A 16,944-nucleotide genomic window follows, 5' to 3' on the forward strand; every position below is an offset into this window, starting at 1 on the left:
CAACATCTGAAATGGAGATTTTCGCCTCATTTCCTCAGAGACAAGAAAGAGATTGAAAGCGCAGGCGAGGTAGCCAGGAGTGGAAGCTAGAATCTTCTGATCCGTAGTCAGACACACTATCCATTGCACCACTTGCTCCTCGGCGCCGATTTGTTGATTAACTTCTGTAAATGAAATCAAATTAGTAAAACATATGCAAGCCTTTGCAAATGTCACTTATCTAATATTACATAACAAGTCTTAGAATGTATGCCCATTGAGAACACATGCCGTCCTTTGATAGCTCCATCCCAGCAGAGAACTCTATTGGTTTGTGTGAAAGAAAAAAAAGAAACAGCAACAAAGCCTCTTTCTTTGAAGCACACGAGGAAACATAGTTTTGCTCCGCCCATGTGAAACCGTGACACAGGAATTGACAGAGCCCAGACCATCCCCTTTTGAATTAAAATGCCATTTAGCTTTGCGCAGTGGCAGTATTGTAGCCTATGAGGTTTATCCGAGGCGCGATTATTGCTAGTTGAAAACTTTACCCAATACCCCGCCTTGACGACTTGAAATATAGTCGGCAATGGCAATTTTTGTCAGTCTCTCAGGAGACTAAGGTTTTGTCAAATAATAATATCTGTGTGAGCATCTGCTCGTTTGACATTTGGAGAACTTCATGGTGGAAGTCTGGGTGATCCATTGTCTTTTAGATGTACAAAGAAAAGCAAAAGCAAAATGGCAAGGACAAAAAGTTAGTTATCTTTTTTAAGATGTATTTTTTAGGCAATACAAAACCCTGTTGTTTAGCCTTGTTGGTCTAGTGTCGCGAATCTTGCTTCGTGTGTTTGCGGTCCAAACAGCATAGGAGTCAGAAAAGGATCTTCAAGTGTAGCCTGTGAAAGAGTTGATAGCGGAACAGTGACTCTAACAAAAGCTTTTTGTGGCTCGTTGGTCTAGGGGTATGATTCTCGCTTTGGGTGCGAGAGGTCCCGGGTTCAAATCCCGGACGAGCCCGGCCTGATGTATTGTGCTTTGCGTGAGGTTAAGCTTCAGAGCGTGAGGGGTCCTGGGTTCAAATCCCTGAGTGTTGTGCAACACAATACTCATAATGTGGATTTGGTACATGTTTAGTGCCTGGAGCTTTACGTAATAAAATGTCTACTTACATTGTAGTTAGTTTTACTCATATCCTAGATTTAGAAAAGTATGTCCATATGGAAAAGTATGTCCATATGGAATCCGATGGTTGACGAGATCAAGGGGCCTCACTAAAGGCATCTGGCTATCAGCCCAAAACTTAATTTACATGTGAGCCTCTCCCAATACCGAATGTACTTTTATAATCCCGACTGATTGGTAGAGGAGTTTGTGCTAAGGGCCTCTTGCAAAACGGCATTAACTAAAGCAGAGTTTGATTACTTCCTGTTGATATTAACTGTGCATGGGGTACATCTTTGGCCTTATCTAACTTGTGAAATTGCAGCTATTTAGAAAAGACACAGTGGTCATGACCAAAAACAGATAGCATCTCTTTGTGCCTACCAACTTCTTAGCAGAGGATGGTTTCGATCCATCGACCTCTGGGTTATGGGCCCAGCACGCTTCCGCTGCGCCACTCTGCTGTTGAGCTCTCCGGAAGGGACTTGAACCCATGATCCGTGGCTTTAGGAGGCTTGTCCATTCGGCCACTGGTTCGTTACAACACTGCAAACGCTAAAACACTAGGAATGTTTTTTTGTGTGTGTCTTTTTTCAAAAAAAGGAATGTAGAGAAAGCTCATGTACATGCCATGTTAAAAAAAACCATACTGGATTCATTTCATTTGTTTGATTTGCATGTGAAATGTTTCTACAATATGCACAAGTTTGACTCATCCAAAACGTTATAGTGAATAACTTGAAATGTGGCTGAAGCATTTAGTCATTTATATATTTATATGGCTCGTTGGTCTAGGGGTATGATTCTCGCTTAGGGTGCGAGAGGTGGTGTGGTGTGAATGTCTAACACTGATGCAAATATAATCTCAAAATTCACTTTGCTCCTTTTGGACCTGGCTTTGAGCATTTTAGACATAGGGCATAGAAACTTTGTTGAAGCAGATGCAATTAGTGACACATGACACGGTAAACAGGCCAATTGGCCGGGGAATTGAAGCGCTTTTCTCAAACATGTATTCAGAGCCCCACAGTTAAGCAGGGCATCAAAAAATTGCTAAAATCTCTTGCTGTTCCTCTCCACGGAAATCTTTAGTAAAAGGCGAAAGATTTATACGATCTGAAGAGAAACAAGAGTGTTGGACTGCAGCGCTGACCGTGGACTGAGACTTTGGCCATACGCTGCCCCGTCGTGGTTCATGAACCGCTCTCCAAAGGGAAGCCAAACTCATTTGCATGAGCCACTTCAGGCTGATTTCAATTCAAACTGAGCTGTTCACAAAATTGCTAGACAGTTAGCCTTACTTAAGAAGAGGCCAAGCTTTCATTGGGGCTTGCAAAGGAACAACTGTGTAGAAATATCAAAGCAGGACAGAGATTCCATGCACTGCAAGTCAGTGGGAAATTACAGGTCAACATCTGAAATTGAGATTTTGCCTCATTTCCTCAGAGACAAGAAAGAGATTGAAAGCGCAGGCGAGCTAGCCAGGAGTGGAAGCTAGAATCTTCTGATCCGTAGTCAGACACACTATCCATTGCACCACTTGCTCCTCGGCGCCGATTTGTTGATTAACTTCTGTAAATGAAATCAAATTAGTACAACATATGCAAGCCTTTGCAAATGTCACTTATCTAATATTACATAACAAGTCTTAGAATGTATGCCCATTGAGAACACATGCCGTCCTTTGATAGCTCCATCCCAGCAGAGAACTCTATTGGTTTGTGTGAAAGAAAAAAAAGAAACAGCAACAAAGCCTCTTTCTTTGAAGCACACGAGGAAACATAGTTTTGCTCCGCCCATGTGAAACCGTGACACAGGAATTGACAGAGCCCAGACCATCCCCTTTTGAATTAAAATGCCATTTAGCTTTGCGCAGTGGCAGTATTGTAGCCTATGAGGTTTATCCGAGGCGCGATTATTACTAGTTGAAAACTTTACCCAATACCCCGCCTTGACGACTTGAAATATAGTCGGCAAGACTAAGGTTTTGTCAAATAATAATATCTGTGTGAGCATCTGCTCGTTTGACATTTGGAGAACTTCATGGTGGAAGTCTGGGTGATCCATTGTCTTTTAGATGTACAAAGAAAAGCAAAAGCAACATGGCAAGGACAAAAAGTTAGTTATCTTTTTTAAGATGTATTTTTTAGACAATACAAAACCCTGTTGTTTAGCCTTGTTGGTCTAGTGTCGCGAATCTTGCTTCGTGTGTTTGCGGTCCAAACAGCATAGGAGTCAGAAAAGGATCTTCAAGTGTAGCCTGTGAAAGAGTTGATAGCGGAACAGTGACTCTAACAATAGCTTTTTGTGGCTCGTTGGTCTAGGGGTATGATTCTCGCTTTGGGTGCGAGAGGTCCCGGGTTCAAATCCCGGACGAGCCCGGCCTGATGTACTGTGCTTTGCGTGAGGTTAAGCTTCAGAGCGTGAGGGGTCCTGGGTTCAAATCCCTGAGTGTTGTGCAACACAATACTCATAATGTGGATTTGGTACATGTTTAGTGCCTGGAGCTTTACGTAATAAAATGTCTACTTACATTGTAGTTAGTTTTACTCATATCCTAGATTTAGAAAAGTATGTCCATATGGAAAAGTATGTCCATATGGAATCCGATGGTTGACGAGATCAAGGGGCCTCACTAAAGGCATCTGGCTATCCGCCCAAAACTTAATTTACATGTAAGCCTGTCCCAATACCGAATGTACCTTTATAATCCCGACTGATTGGTAGAGGAGTTTGTGCTAAGGGCCTCTTGCAAAACGGCATTAACTAAAGCAGAGTTTGATTACTTCCTGTTGATATTAACTGTGCATGGGGTACATCTTTGGCCTTATCTAACTTGTGAAATTGCAGCTATTTAGAAAAGACACAGTGGTCATGACCAAAAACAGATAGCATCTCTTTGTGCCTACCAACTTCTTAGCAGAGGATGGTTTCGATCCATCGACCTCTGGGTTATGGGCCCAGCACGCTTCCGCTGCGCCACTCTGCTGTTGAGCTCTCCGGAAGGGACTTGAACCCATGATCCGTGGCTTTAGGAGGCTTGTCCATTCGGCCACTGGTTCGTTACAACACTGCAAACGCTAAAACACTAGGAATGTTTTTTTGTGTGTGTCTTTTTTCAAAAAAAGGAATGTAGAGAAAGCTCATGTACATGCCATGTTAAAAGAAACCATACTGGATTCATTTCATTTGTTTGATTTGCATGTGAAATGTTTCTACAATATGCACAAGTTTGACTCATCCAAAACGTTATAGTGAATAACTTGAAATGTGGCTGAAGCATTTAGTCATTTATATATTTATATGGCTCGTTGGTCTAGGGGTATGATTCTAGCTTAGGGTGCGAGAGGTCCCGGGTTCAAATCCCGGACGAGCCCATCTGAAGATTGAGCAATGGGAAGTTTGATGTAATGATCCATTAAATCTCCCCCACAGCTGAGACTGACCCTGTGCTCTTTCGTGGTGTGAATGTGCAACACTGATGCAAATATAATCTCAAAATTCACTTTGCTCCTTTTGGACCTGGCTTCGAGCATTTTAGACATAGGGCATAGAAACCTTGTTGAAGCAGATGCAATTAGTGACACATGACACGGTAAACAGGCCAATTGGCCGGGGAATTGAAGTGCTTTTCTCAAACATGTATTCAGAGCCCCACAGTTAAGCAGGGCATCAAAAAATTGCTAAAATCTCTTGCTGTTCCTCTCCACGGAAATCTTTAGTAAAAGGCGAAAGATTTATACGATCTGAAGAGAAACAAGAGTGTTGGACTGCAGCGCTGACCGTGGACTGAGACTTTGGCCATACGCTGCCCCGTCGTGGTTCATGAACCGCTCTCCAAAGGGAAGCCAAACTCATTTGCATGAGCCACTTCAGGCTGATTTCAATTCAAACTGAGCTGTTCACAAAATTGCTAGACAGTTAGCCTTACTTAAGAAGAGGCCAAGCTTTCATTGGGGCTTGCAAAGGAACAACTGTGTAGAAATATCAAAGCAGGACAGAGATTCCATGCACTGCAAGTCAGTGGGAAATTACAGGTCAACATCTGAAATTGAGATTTTGCCTCATTTCCTCAGAGACAAGAAAGAGATTGAAAGCGCAGGCGAGCTAGCCAGGAGTGGAAGCTAGAATCTTCTGATCCGTAGTCAGACACACTATCCATTGCACCACTTGCTCCTCGGCGCCGATTTGTTGATTAACTTCTGTAAATGAAATCAAATTAGTACAACATATGCAAGCCTTTGCAAATGTCACTTATCTAATATTACATAACAAGTCTTAGAATGTATGCCCATTGAGAACACATGCCGTCCTTTGATAGCTCCATCCCAGCAGAGAACTCTATTGGTTTGTGTGAAAGAAAAAAAAGAAACAGCAACAAAGCCTCTTTCTTTGAAGCACACGAGGAAACATAGTTTTGCTCCGCCCATGTGAAACCGTGACACAGGAATTGACAGAGCCCAGACCATCCCCTTTTGAATTAAAATGCCATTTAGCTTTGCGCAGTGGCAGTATTGTAGCCTATGAGGTTTATCCGAGGCGCGATTATTGCTAGTTGAAAACTTTACCCAATACCCCGCCTTGACGACTTGAAATATAGTCGGCAAGACTAAGGTTTTGTCAAATAATAATATCTGTGTGAGCATCTGCTCGTTTGACATTTGGAGAACTTCATGGTGGAAGTCTGGGTGATCCATTGTCTTTTAGATGTACAAAGAAAAGCAAAAGCAACATGGCAAGGACAAAAAGTTAGTTATCTTTTTTAAGATGTATTTTTTAGACAATACAAAACCCTGTTGTTTAGCCTTGTTGGTCTAGTGTCGCGAATCTTGCTTCGTGTGTTTGCGGTCCAAACAGCATAGGAGTCAGAAAAGGATCTTCAAGTGTAGCCTGTGAAAGAGTTGATAGCGGAACAGTGACTCTAACAATAGCTTTTTGTGGCTCGTTGGTCTAGGGGTATGATTCTCGCTTTGGGTGCGAGAGGTCCCGGGTTCAAATCCCGGACGAGCCCGGCCTGATGTACTGTGCTTTGCGTGAGGTTAAGCTTCAGAGCGTGAGGGGTCCTGGGTTCAAATCCCTGAGTGTTGTGCAACACAATACTCATAATGTGGATTTGGTACATGTTTAGTGCCTGGAGCTTTACGTAATAAAATGTCTACTTACATTGTAGTTAGTTTTACTCATATCCTAGATTTAGAAAAGTATGTCCATATGGAAAAGTATGTCCATATGGAATCCGATGGTTGACGAGATCAAGGGGCCTCACTAAAGGCATCTGGCTATCCGCCCAAAACTTAATTTACATGTAAGCCTGTCCCAATACCGAATGTACCTTTATAATCCCGACTGATTGGTAGAGGAGTTTGTGCTAAGGGCCTCTTGCAAAACGGCATTAACTAAAGCAGAGTTTGATTACTTCCTGTTGATATTAACTGTGCATGGGGTACATCTTTGGCCTTATCTAACTTGTGAAATTGCAGCTATTTAGAAAAGACACAGTGGTCATGACCAAAAACAGATAGCATCTCTTTGTGCCTACCAACTTCTTAGCAGAGGATGGTTTCGATCCATCGACCTCTGGGTTATGGGCCCAGCACGCTTCCGCTGCGCCACTCTGCTGTTGAGCTCTCCGGAAGGGACTTGAACCCATGATCCGTGGCTTTAGGAGGCTTGTCCATTCGGCCACTGGTTCGTTACAACACTGCAAACGCTAAAACACTAGGAATGTTTTTTTGTGTGTGTCTTTTTTCAAAAAAAGGAATGTAGAGAAAGCTCATGTACATGCCATGTTAAAAGAAACCATACTGGATTCATTTCATTTGTTTGATTTGCATGTGAAATGTTTCTACAATATGCACAAGTTTGACTCATCCAAAACGTTATAGTGAATAACTTGAAATGTGGCTGAAGCATTTAGTCATTTATATATTTATATGGCTCGTTGGTCTAGGGGTATGATTCTCGCTTAGGGTGCGAGAGGTCCCGGGTTCAAATCCCGGACGAGCCCATCTGAAGATTGAGCAATGGGAAGTTTGATGTAATGATCCATTAAATCTCCCCCACAGCTGAGACTGACCCTGTGCTCTTTCGTGGTGTGAATGTGCAACACTGATGCAAATATAATCTCAAAATTCACTTTGCTCCTTTTGGACCTGGCTTCGAGCATTTTAGACATAGGGCATAGAAACCTTGTTGAAGCAGATGCAATTAGTGACACATGACACGGTAAACAGGCCAATTGGCCGGGGAATTGAAGTGCTTTTCTCAAACATGTATTCAGAGCCCCACAGTTAAGCAGGGCATCAAAAAATTGCTAAAATCTCTTGCTGTTCCTCTCCACGGAAATCTTTAGTAAAAGGCGAAAGATTTATACGATCTGAAGAGAAACAAGAGTGTTGGACTGCAGCGCTGACCGTGGACTGAGACTTTGGCCATACGCTGCCCCGTCGTGGTTCATGAACCGCTCTCCAAAGGGAAGCCAAACTCATTTGCATGAGCCACTTCAGGCTGATTTCAATTCAAACTGAGCTGTTCACAAAATTGCTAGACAGTTAGCCTTACTTAAGAAGAGGCCAAGCTTTCATTGGGGCTTGCAAAGGAACAACTGTGTAGAAATATCAAAGCAGGACAGAGATTCCATGCACTGCAAGTCAGTGGGAAATTACAGGTCAACATCTGAAATGGAGATTTTCGCCTCATTTCCTCAGAGACAAGAAAGAGATTGAAAGCGCAGGCGAGCTAGCCAGGAGTGGAAGCTAGAATCTTCTGATCCGTAGTCAGACACACTATCCATTGCACCACTTGCTCCTCGGCGCCGATTTGTTGATTAACTTCTTTAAATGAAATCAAATTAGTACAACATATGCAAGCCTTTGCAAATGTCACTTATCTAATATTACATAACAAGTCTTAGAATGTATGCCCATTGAGAACACATGCCGTCCTTTGATAGCTCCATCCCAGCAGAGAACTCTATTGGTTTGTGTGAAAGAAAAAAAAGAAACAGCAACAAAGCCTCTTTCTTTGAAGCACACGAGGAAACATAGTTTTGCTCCGCCCATGTGAAACCGTGACACAGGAATTGACAGAGCCCAGACCATCCCCTTTTGAATTAAAATGCCATTTAGCTTTGCGCAGTGGCAGTATTGTAGCCTATGAGGTTTATCCGAGGCGCGATTATTGCTAGTTGAAAACTTTACCCAATACCCCGCCTTGACGACTTGAAATATAGTCGGCAATGGCAATTTTTGTCAGTCTCTCAGGAGACTAAGGTTTTGTCAAATAATAATATCTGTGTGAGCATCTGCTTGTTTGACATTTGGAGAACTTCATGGTGGAAGTCTGGGTGATCCATTGTCTTTTAGATGTACAAAGAAAAGCAAAAGCAACATGGCAAGGACAAAAAGTTAGTTATCTTTTTTAAGATGTATTTTTTAGACAATACAAAACCCTGTTGTTTAGCCTTGTTGGTCTAGTGTCGCGAATCTTGCTTCGTGTGTTTGCGGTCCAAACAGCATAGGAGTCAGAAAAGGATCTTCAAGTGTAGCCTGTGAAAGAGTTGATAGCGGAACAGTGACTCTAACAATAGCTTTTTGTGGCTCGTTGGTCTAGGGGTATGATTCTCGCTTTGGGTGCGAGAGGTCCCGGGTTCAAATCCCGGACGAGCCCGGCCTGATGTACTGTGCTTTGCGTGAGGTTAAGCTTCAGAGCGTGAGGGGTCCTGGGTTCAAATCCCTGAGTGTTGTGCAACACAATACTCATAATGTGGATTTGGTACATGTTTAGTGCCTGGAGCTTTACGTAATAAAATGTCTACTTACATTGTAGTTAGTTTTACTCATATCCTAGATTTAGAAAAGTATGTCCATATGGAATCCGATGGTTGACGAGATCAAGGGGCCTCACTAAAGGCATCTGGCTATCCGCCCAAAACTTAATTTACATGTGAGCCTCTCCCAATACCGAATGTACTTTTATAATCCCGACTGATTGGTAGAGGAGTTTGTGCTAAGGGCCTCTTGCAAAACGGCATTAACTAAAGCAGAGTTTGATTACTTCCTGTTGATATTAACTGTGCATGGGGTACATCTTTGGCCTTATCTAACTTGTGAAATTGCAGCTATTTAGAAAAGACACAGTGGTCATGACCAAAAACAGATAGCATCTCTTTGTGCCTACCAACTTCTTAGCAGAGGATGGTTTCGATCCATCGACCTCTGGGTTATGGGCCCAGCACGCTTCCGCTGCGCCACTCTGCTGTTGAGCTCTCCGGAAGGGACTTGAACCCATGATCCGTGGCTTTAGGAGGCTTGTCCATTCGGCCACTGGTTCGTTACAACGCTGCAAACGCTAAAACACTAGGAATGTTTTTTTGTGTGTGTCTTTTTTCAAAAAAAGGAATGTAGAGAAAGCTCATGTACATGCCATGTTAAAAGAAACCATACTGGATTCATTTCATTTGTTTGATTTGCATGTGAAATGTTTCTACAATATGCACAAGTTTGACTCATCCAAAACGTTATAGTGAATAACTTGAAATGTGGCTGAAGCATTTAGTCATTTATATATTTGTATGGCTCGTTGGTGTAGGGGTATGATTCTCGCTTAGGGTGCGAGAGGTCCCGGGTTCAAATCCCGGAAGAGCCCATCTGAAGATTGAGCAATGGGAAGTTTGATGTAACCCTGACCCTGTGCTCTTTCGTGGTGTGAATGTGTAACACTGATGCAAATATAATCTCAAAATTCACTTTGCTCCTTTTGGACCTGGCTTCGAGCATTTTAGACATAGGGCATAGAAACCTTGTTGAAGCAGATGCAATTAGTGACACATGACACGGTAAACAGGCCAATTGGCCGGGGAATTGAAGTGCTTTTCTCAAACATGTATTCAGAGCCCCACAGTTAAGCAGGGCATCAAAAAATTGCTAAAATCTCTTGCTGTTCCTCTCCACGGAAATCTTTAGTAAAAGGCGAAAGATTTATACGATCTGAAGAGAAACAAGAGTGTTGGACTGCAGCGCTGACCGTGGACTGAGACTTTGGCCATACGCTGCCCCGTCGTGGTTCATGAACCGCTCTCCAAAGGGAAGCCAAACTCATTTGCATGAGCCACTTCAGGCTGATTTCAATTCAAACTGAGCTGTTCACAAAATTGCTAGACAGTTAGCCTTACTTAAGAAGAGGCCAAGCTTTCATTGGGGCTTGCAAAGGAACAACTGTGTAGAAATATCAAAGCAGGACAGAGATTCCATGCACTGCAAGTCAGTGGGAAATTACAGGTCAACATCTGAAATGGAGATTTTCGCCTCATTTCCTCAGAGACAAGAAAGAGATTGAAAGCGCAGGCGAGCTAGCCAGGAGTGGAAGCTAGAATCTTCTGATCCGTAGTCAGACACACTATCCATTGCACCACTTGCTCCTCGGCGCCGATTTGTTGATTAACTTCTGTAAATGAAATCAAATTAGTACAACATATGCAAGCCTTTGCAAATGTCACTTATCTAATATTACATAACAAGTCTTAGAATGTATGCCCATTGAGAACACATGCCGTCCTTTGATAGCTCCATCCCAGCAGAGAACTCTATTGGTTTGTGTGAAAGAAAAAAAAGAAACAGCAACAAAGCCTCTTTCTTTGAAGCACACGAGGAAACATAGTTTTGCTCCGCCCATGTGAAACCGTGACACAGGAATTGACAGAGCCCAGACCATCCCCTTTTGAATTAAAATGCCATTTAGCTTTGCGCAGTGGCAGTATTGTAGCCTATGAGGTTTATCCGAGGCGCGATTATTGCTAGTTGAAAACTTAACCCAATACCCCGCCTTGACGACTTGAAATATAGTCGGCAATGGCAATTTTTGTCAGTCTCTCAGGAGACTAAGGTTTTGTCAAATAATAATATCTGTGTGAGCATCTGCTTGTTTGACATTTGGAGAACTTCATGGTGGAAGTCTGGGTGATCCATTGTCTTTTAGATGTACAAAGAAAAGCAAAAGCAACATGGCAAGGACAAAAAGTTAGTTATCTTTTTTAAGATGTATTTTTTAGACAATACAAAACCCTGTTGTTTAGCCTTGTTGGTCTAGTGTCGCGAATCTTGCTTCGTGTGTTTGCGGTCCAAACAGCATAGGAGTCAGAAAAGGATCTTCAAGTGTAGCCTGTGAAAGAGTTGATAGCGGAACAGTGACTCTAACAATAGCTTTTTGTGGCTCGTTGGTCTAGGGGTATGATTCTCGCTTTGGGTGCGAGAGGTCCCGGGTTCAAATCCCGGACGAGCCCGGCCTGATGTACTGTGCTTTGCGTGAGGTTAACCCTCGTGTCGCCTTCGCGGGTCTTTTTGACCCGCTGTCATGTTCCGGGCATTTGGATGCAAGGTGACACAAGGGGGCGCCCTTCCAACCTTCTCAGTGTAAATGTGAGTTGACTTTCTTCAGAGTGAGACTTTAGGTCAGACACCATGAGTGACAGTAACATGACACTAAATACAGTGAGCTCTTTGTTTCCAGTAAAAAGTCTGAGGCCTCATTGCTCTTCAGTCACAGACTGAGAAGTGAAGAAGGAAGTCATGGAGCTTCTGTTTCAGACAGAACTTCAGACTTCTGCTGCGTGTAACGGTCATATTACATAAACATCAAATGTTGTAATCTGTAAAGCACTTTGTGATACCTTTTGGTATGAAAAGCGCTTTATAAACAAAGATTGATTGATTTGATCATATTCTGAAACTCAAATCTGAAGTAAAACATAAATGGAAAATAATTACAATTACAAAAATGCTGTATCTAATCAAAAACATATATATATTTTTTTAAATTGCTCTCATTCTAAAAAAGAAAACCCAAACAAACCCTTTTCATGTGTATCTGCTGTAAAGTCATGTTTGTCCCAGTTCCTCTGAGTCGTGGTGCAGCAGGACTGATGTGGACAGATGTTACAGAAGAAGCTCATGAGGTTCATTTCTTCAACAGTTTCTATAGTAACTATTTTCTCCAAAGTTGAAGTAGATCTACCACAGTCCTGTCCACATCTGTCATGGTCCACCATGACCCACCACGACTCAGAGGAACTGGGACAAACATGACTTTACAGCAGATACAAAAGAAAAGGGTTTGTTCGGGCTTTCTTTTTTAGAATGAGAGTAAATTTAAATAAAATAAATAAAATATATATAATAAAATAAAAAATAAAAATATTTTTTTGATTAGATACAGGATTTAAAAATATTTTTCTTTTTCTAATTAAAAAATATTTTCCATATATTATGTTTCTACTACAGATTTGAGTTTCAGAATATGATCAAATCAATGAAAATCAAACTTTATTTATAAAGCGCTTTTTATACCGAAAGGTATCACGAAGTGCTTTACAGATTACAACATTTGATATTATGTAATATGACCCCTACATGCAGCAGAAGTCTGAAGTTCTGTCTAAAACAGAAGCTCCATGACTTCCTTCTTCACTTCTCAGTCTGTGACTGAAGAGCAATGAGGCCTCAGACTTTTTACTGGAAACAAAGAGCTCACTGTATTTAGCGTCATGTTACTGTCACTCATGGTGTCTTACCGAAAGTCTCACTCTGAAGAAAGTCAACTCACATTTACACTGAGAAGGTTGGAAGGGCGCCCCCTTGTGTCACCTTGCATCCAAATGCCCGGAGCATACCAGCGGGTCAAAAAGACCCGCGAAGGCGACACGAGGGTTAAGCTTCAGAGCGTGAGGGGTCCTGGGTTCAAATCCCTGAGTGTTGTGCAACACAATACTCATAATGTGGATTTGGTACATGTTTAGTGCCTGGAGCTTTACGTAATAAAATGTCTACTTACATTGTAGTTAGTTTTACTCATATCCTAGATTTAGAAAAGTATGTCCATATGGAAAAGTATGTCCATATGGAATCCGATGGTTGACGAGATCAAGGGGCCTCACTAAAGGCATCTGGCTATCCGCCCAAAACTTAATTTACATGTGAGCCTCTCCCAATACCGAATGTACTTTTATAATCCCGACTGATTGGTAGAGGAGTTTGTGCTAAGGGCCTCTTGCAAAACGGCATTAACTAAAGCAGAGTTTGATTACTTCCTGTTGATATTAACTGTGCATGGGGTACATCTTTGGCCTTATCTAACTTGTGAAATTGCAGCTATTTAGAAAAGACACAGTGGTCATGACCAAAAACAGATAGCATCTCTTTGTGCCTACCAACTTCTTAGCAGAGGATGGTTTCGATCCATCGACCTCTGGGTTATGGGCCCAGCACGCTTCCGCTGCGCCACTCTGCTGTTGAGCTCTCCGGAAGGGACTTGAACCCATGATCCGTGGCTTTAGGAGGCTTGTCCATTCGGCCACTGGTTCGTTACAACACTGCAAACGCTAAAACACTAGGAATGTTTTTTTGTGTGTGTCTTTTTTCAAAAAAAGGAATGTAGAGAAAGCTCATGTACATGCCATGTTAAAAGAAACCATACTGGATTCATTTCATTTGTTTGATTTGCATGTGAAATGTTTCTACAATATGCACAAGTTTGACTCATCCAAAACGTTATAGTGAATAACTTGAAATGTGGCTGAAGCATTTAGTCATTTATATATTTATATGGCTCGTTGGTCTAGGGGTATGATTCTCGCTTAGGGTGCGAGAGGTCCCGGGTTCAAATCCCGGACGAGCCCATCTGAAGATTGAGCAATGGGAAGTTTGATGTAATGATCCATTAAATCTCCCCCACAGCTGAGACTGACCCTGTGCTCTTTCGTGGTGTGAATGTGTAACACTGATGCAAATATAATCTCAAAATTCACTTTGCTCCTTTTGGACCTGGCTTCGAGCATTTTAGACATAGGGCATAGAAACCTTGTTGAAGCAGATGCAATTAGTGACTCATGACACGGTAAACAGGCCAATTGGCCGGGGAATTGAAGTGCTTTTCTCAAACATGTATTCAGAGCCCCACAGTTAAGCAGGGCATCAAAAAATTGCTAAAATCTCTTGCTGTTCCTCTCCACGGAAATCTTTAGTAAAAGGCGAAAGATTTATACGATCTGAAGAGAAACAAGAGTGTTGGACTGCAGCGCTGACCGTGGACTGAGACTTTGGCCATACGCTGCCCCGTCGTGGTTCATGAACCGCTCTCCAAAGGGAAGCCAAACTCATTTGCATGAGCCACTTCAGGCTGATTTCAATTCAAACTGAGCTGTTCACAAAATTGCTAGACAGTTAGCCTTACTTAAGAAGAGGCCAAGCTTTCATTGGGGCTTGCAAAGGAACAACTGTGTAGAAATATCAAAGCAGGACAGAGATTCCATGCACTGCAAGTCAGTGGGAAATTACAGGTCAACATCTGAAATGGAGATTTTCGCCTCATTTCCTCAGAGACAAGAAAGAGATTGAAAGCGCAGGCGAGCTAGCCAGGAGTGGAAGCTAGAATCTTCTGATCCGTAGTCAGACACACTATCCATTGCACCACTTGCTCCTCAGCGCCGATTTGTTGATTAACTTCTGTAAATGAAATCAAATTAGTACAACATATGCAAGCCTTTGCAAATGTCACTTATCTAATATTACATAACAAGTCTTAGAATGTATGCCCATTGAGAACACATGCCGTCCTTTGATAGCTCCATCCCAGCAGAGAACTCTATTGGTTTGTGTGAAAGAAAAAAAGAAACAGCAACAAAGCCTCTTTCTTTGAAGCACACGAGGAAACATAGTTTTGCTCCGCCCATGTGAAACCGTGACACAGGAATTGACAGAGCCCAGACCATCCCCTTTTGAATTAAAATGCCATTTAGCTTTGCGCAGTGGCAGTATTGTAGCCTATGAGGTTTATCCGAGGCGCGATTATTGCTAGTTGAAAACTTTACCCAATACCCCGCCTTGACGACTTGAAATATAGTCGGCAATGGCAATTTTTGTCAGTCTCTCAGGAGACTAAGGTTTTGTCAAATAATAATATCTGTGTGAGCATCTGCTCGTTTGACATTTGGAGAACTTCATGGTGGAAGTCTGGGTGATCCATTGTCTTTTAGATGTACAAAGAAAAGCAAAAGCAACATGGCAAGGACAAAAAGTTAGTTATCTTTTTTAAGATGTATTTTTTAGAAAATACAAAACCCTGTTGTTTAGCCTTGTTGGTCTAGTGTCGCGAATCTTGCTTCGTGTGTTTGCGGTCCAAATAGCATAGGAGTCAGAAAAGGATCTTCAAGTGTAGCCTGTGAAAGAGTTGATAGCGGAACAGTGACTCTAACAAAAGCTTTTTGTGGCTCGTTGGTCTAGGGGTATGATTCTCGCTTTGGGTGCGAGAGGTCCCGGGTTCAAATCCCGGACGAGCCCGGCCTGATGTACTGTGCTTTGCGTGAGGTTAAGCTTCAGAGCGTGAGGGGTCCTGGGTTCAAATCCCTGAGTGTTGTGCAACACAATACTCATAATGTGGATTTGGTACATGTTTAGTGCCTGGAGCTTTACGTAATAAAATGTCTACTTACATTGTAGTTAGTTTTACTCATATCCTAGATTTAGAAAAGTATGTCCATATGGAAAAGTATGTCCATATGGAATCCGATGGTTGACGAGATCAAGGGGCCTCACTAAAGGCATCTGGCTATCCGCCCAAAACTTAATTTACATGTGAGCCTCTCCCAATACCGAATGTACCTTTATAATCCCGACTGATTGGTAGAGGAGTTTGTGCTAAGGGCCTCTTGCAAAACGGCATTAACTAAAGCAGAGTTTGATTACTTCCTGTTGATATTAACTGTGCATGGGGTACATCTTTGGCCTTATCTAACTTGTGAAATTGCAGCTATTTAGAAAAGACACAGTGGTCATGACCAAAAACAGATAGCATCTCTTTGTGCCTACCAACTTCTTAGCAGAGGATGGTTTCGATCCATCGACCTCTGGGTTATGGGCCCAGCACGCTTCCGCTGCGCCACTCTGCTGTTGAGCTCTCCGGAAGGGACTTGAACCCATGATCCGTGGCTTTAGGAGGCTTGTCCATTCGGCCACTGGTTCGTTACAACACTGCAAACGCTAAAACACTAGGAATGTTTTTTTGTGTGTGTCTTTTTTCAAAAAAAGGAATGTAGAGAAAGCTCATGTACATGCCATGTTAAAAGAAACCATACTGGATTCATTTCATTTGTTTGATTTGCATGTGAAATGTTTCTACAATATGCACAAGTTTGACTCATCCAAAACGTTATAGTGAATAACTTGAAATGTGGCTGAAGCATTTAGTCATTTATATATTTATATGGCTCGTTGGTCTAGGGGTATGATTCTCGCTTAGGGTGCGAGAGGTCCCGGGTTCAAATCCCGGACGAGCCCATCTGAAGATTGAGCAATGGGAAGTTTGATGTAATGATCCATTAAATCTCCCCCACAGCTGAGACTGACCCTGTGCTCTTTCGTGGTGTGAATGTGTAACACTGATGCAAATATAATCTCAAAATTCACTTTGCTCCTTTTGGACCTGGCTTCGAGCATTTTAGACATAGGGCATAGAAACCTTGTTGAAGCAGATGCAATTAGTGACACATGACACGGTAAACAGGCCAATTGGCCGGGGAATTGAAGTGCTTTTCTCAAACATGTATTCAGAGCCCCACAGTTAAGCAGGGCATCAAAAAATTGCTAAAATCTCTTGCTGTTCCTCTCCACGGAAATCTTTAGTAAAAGGCGAAAGATTTATACGATCTGAAGAGAAACAAGAGTGTTGGACTGCAGCGCTGACCGTGGACTGAGACTTTGGCCATACGCTGCCCCGTCGTGGTTCATGAACCGCTCTCCAAAGGGAAGCCAA

Source organism: Gobius niger (genome assembly GCF_951799975.1).
Source record: "Gobius niger genome assembly, chromosome: 7".
NCBI classification, from domain to species: domain Eukaryota; kingdom Metazoa; phylum Chordata; class Actinopteri; order Gobiiformes; family Gobiidae; genus Gobius; species Gobius niger.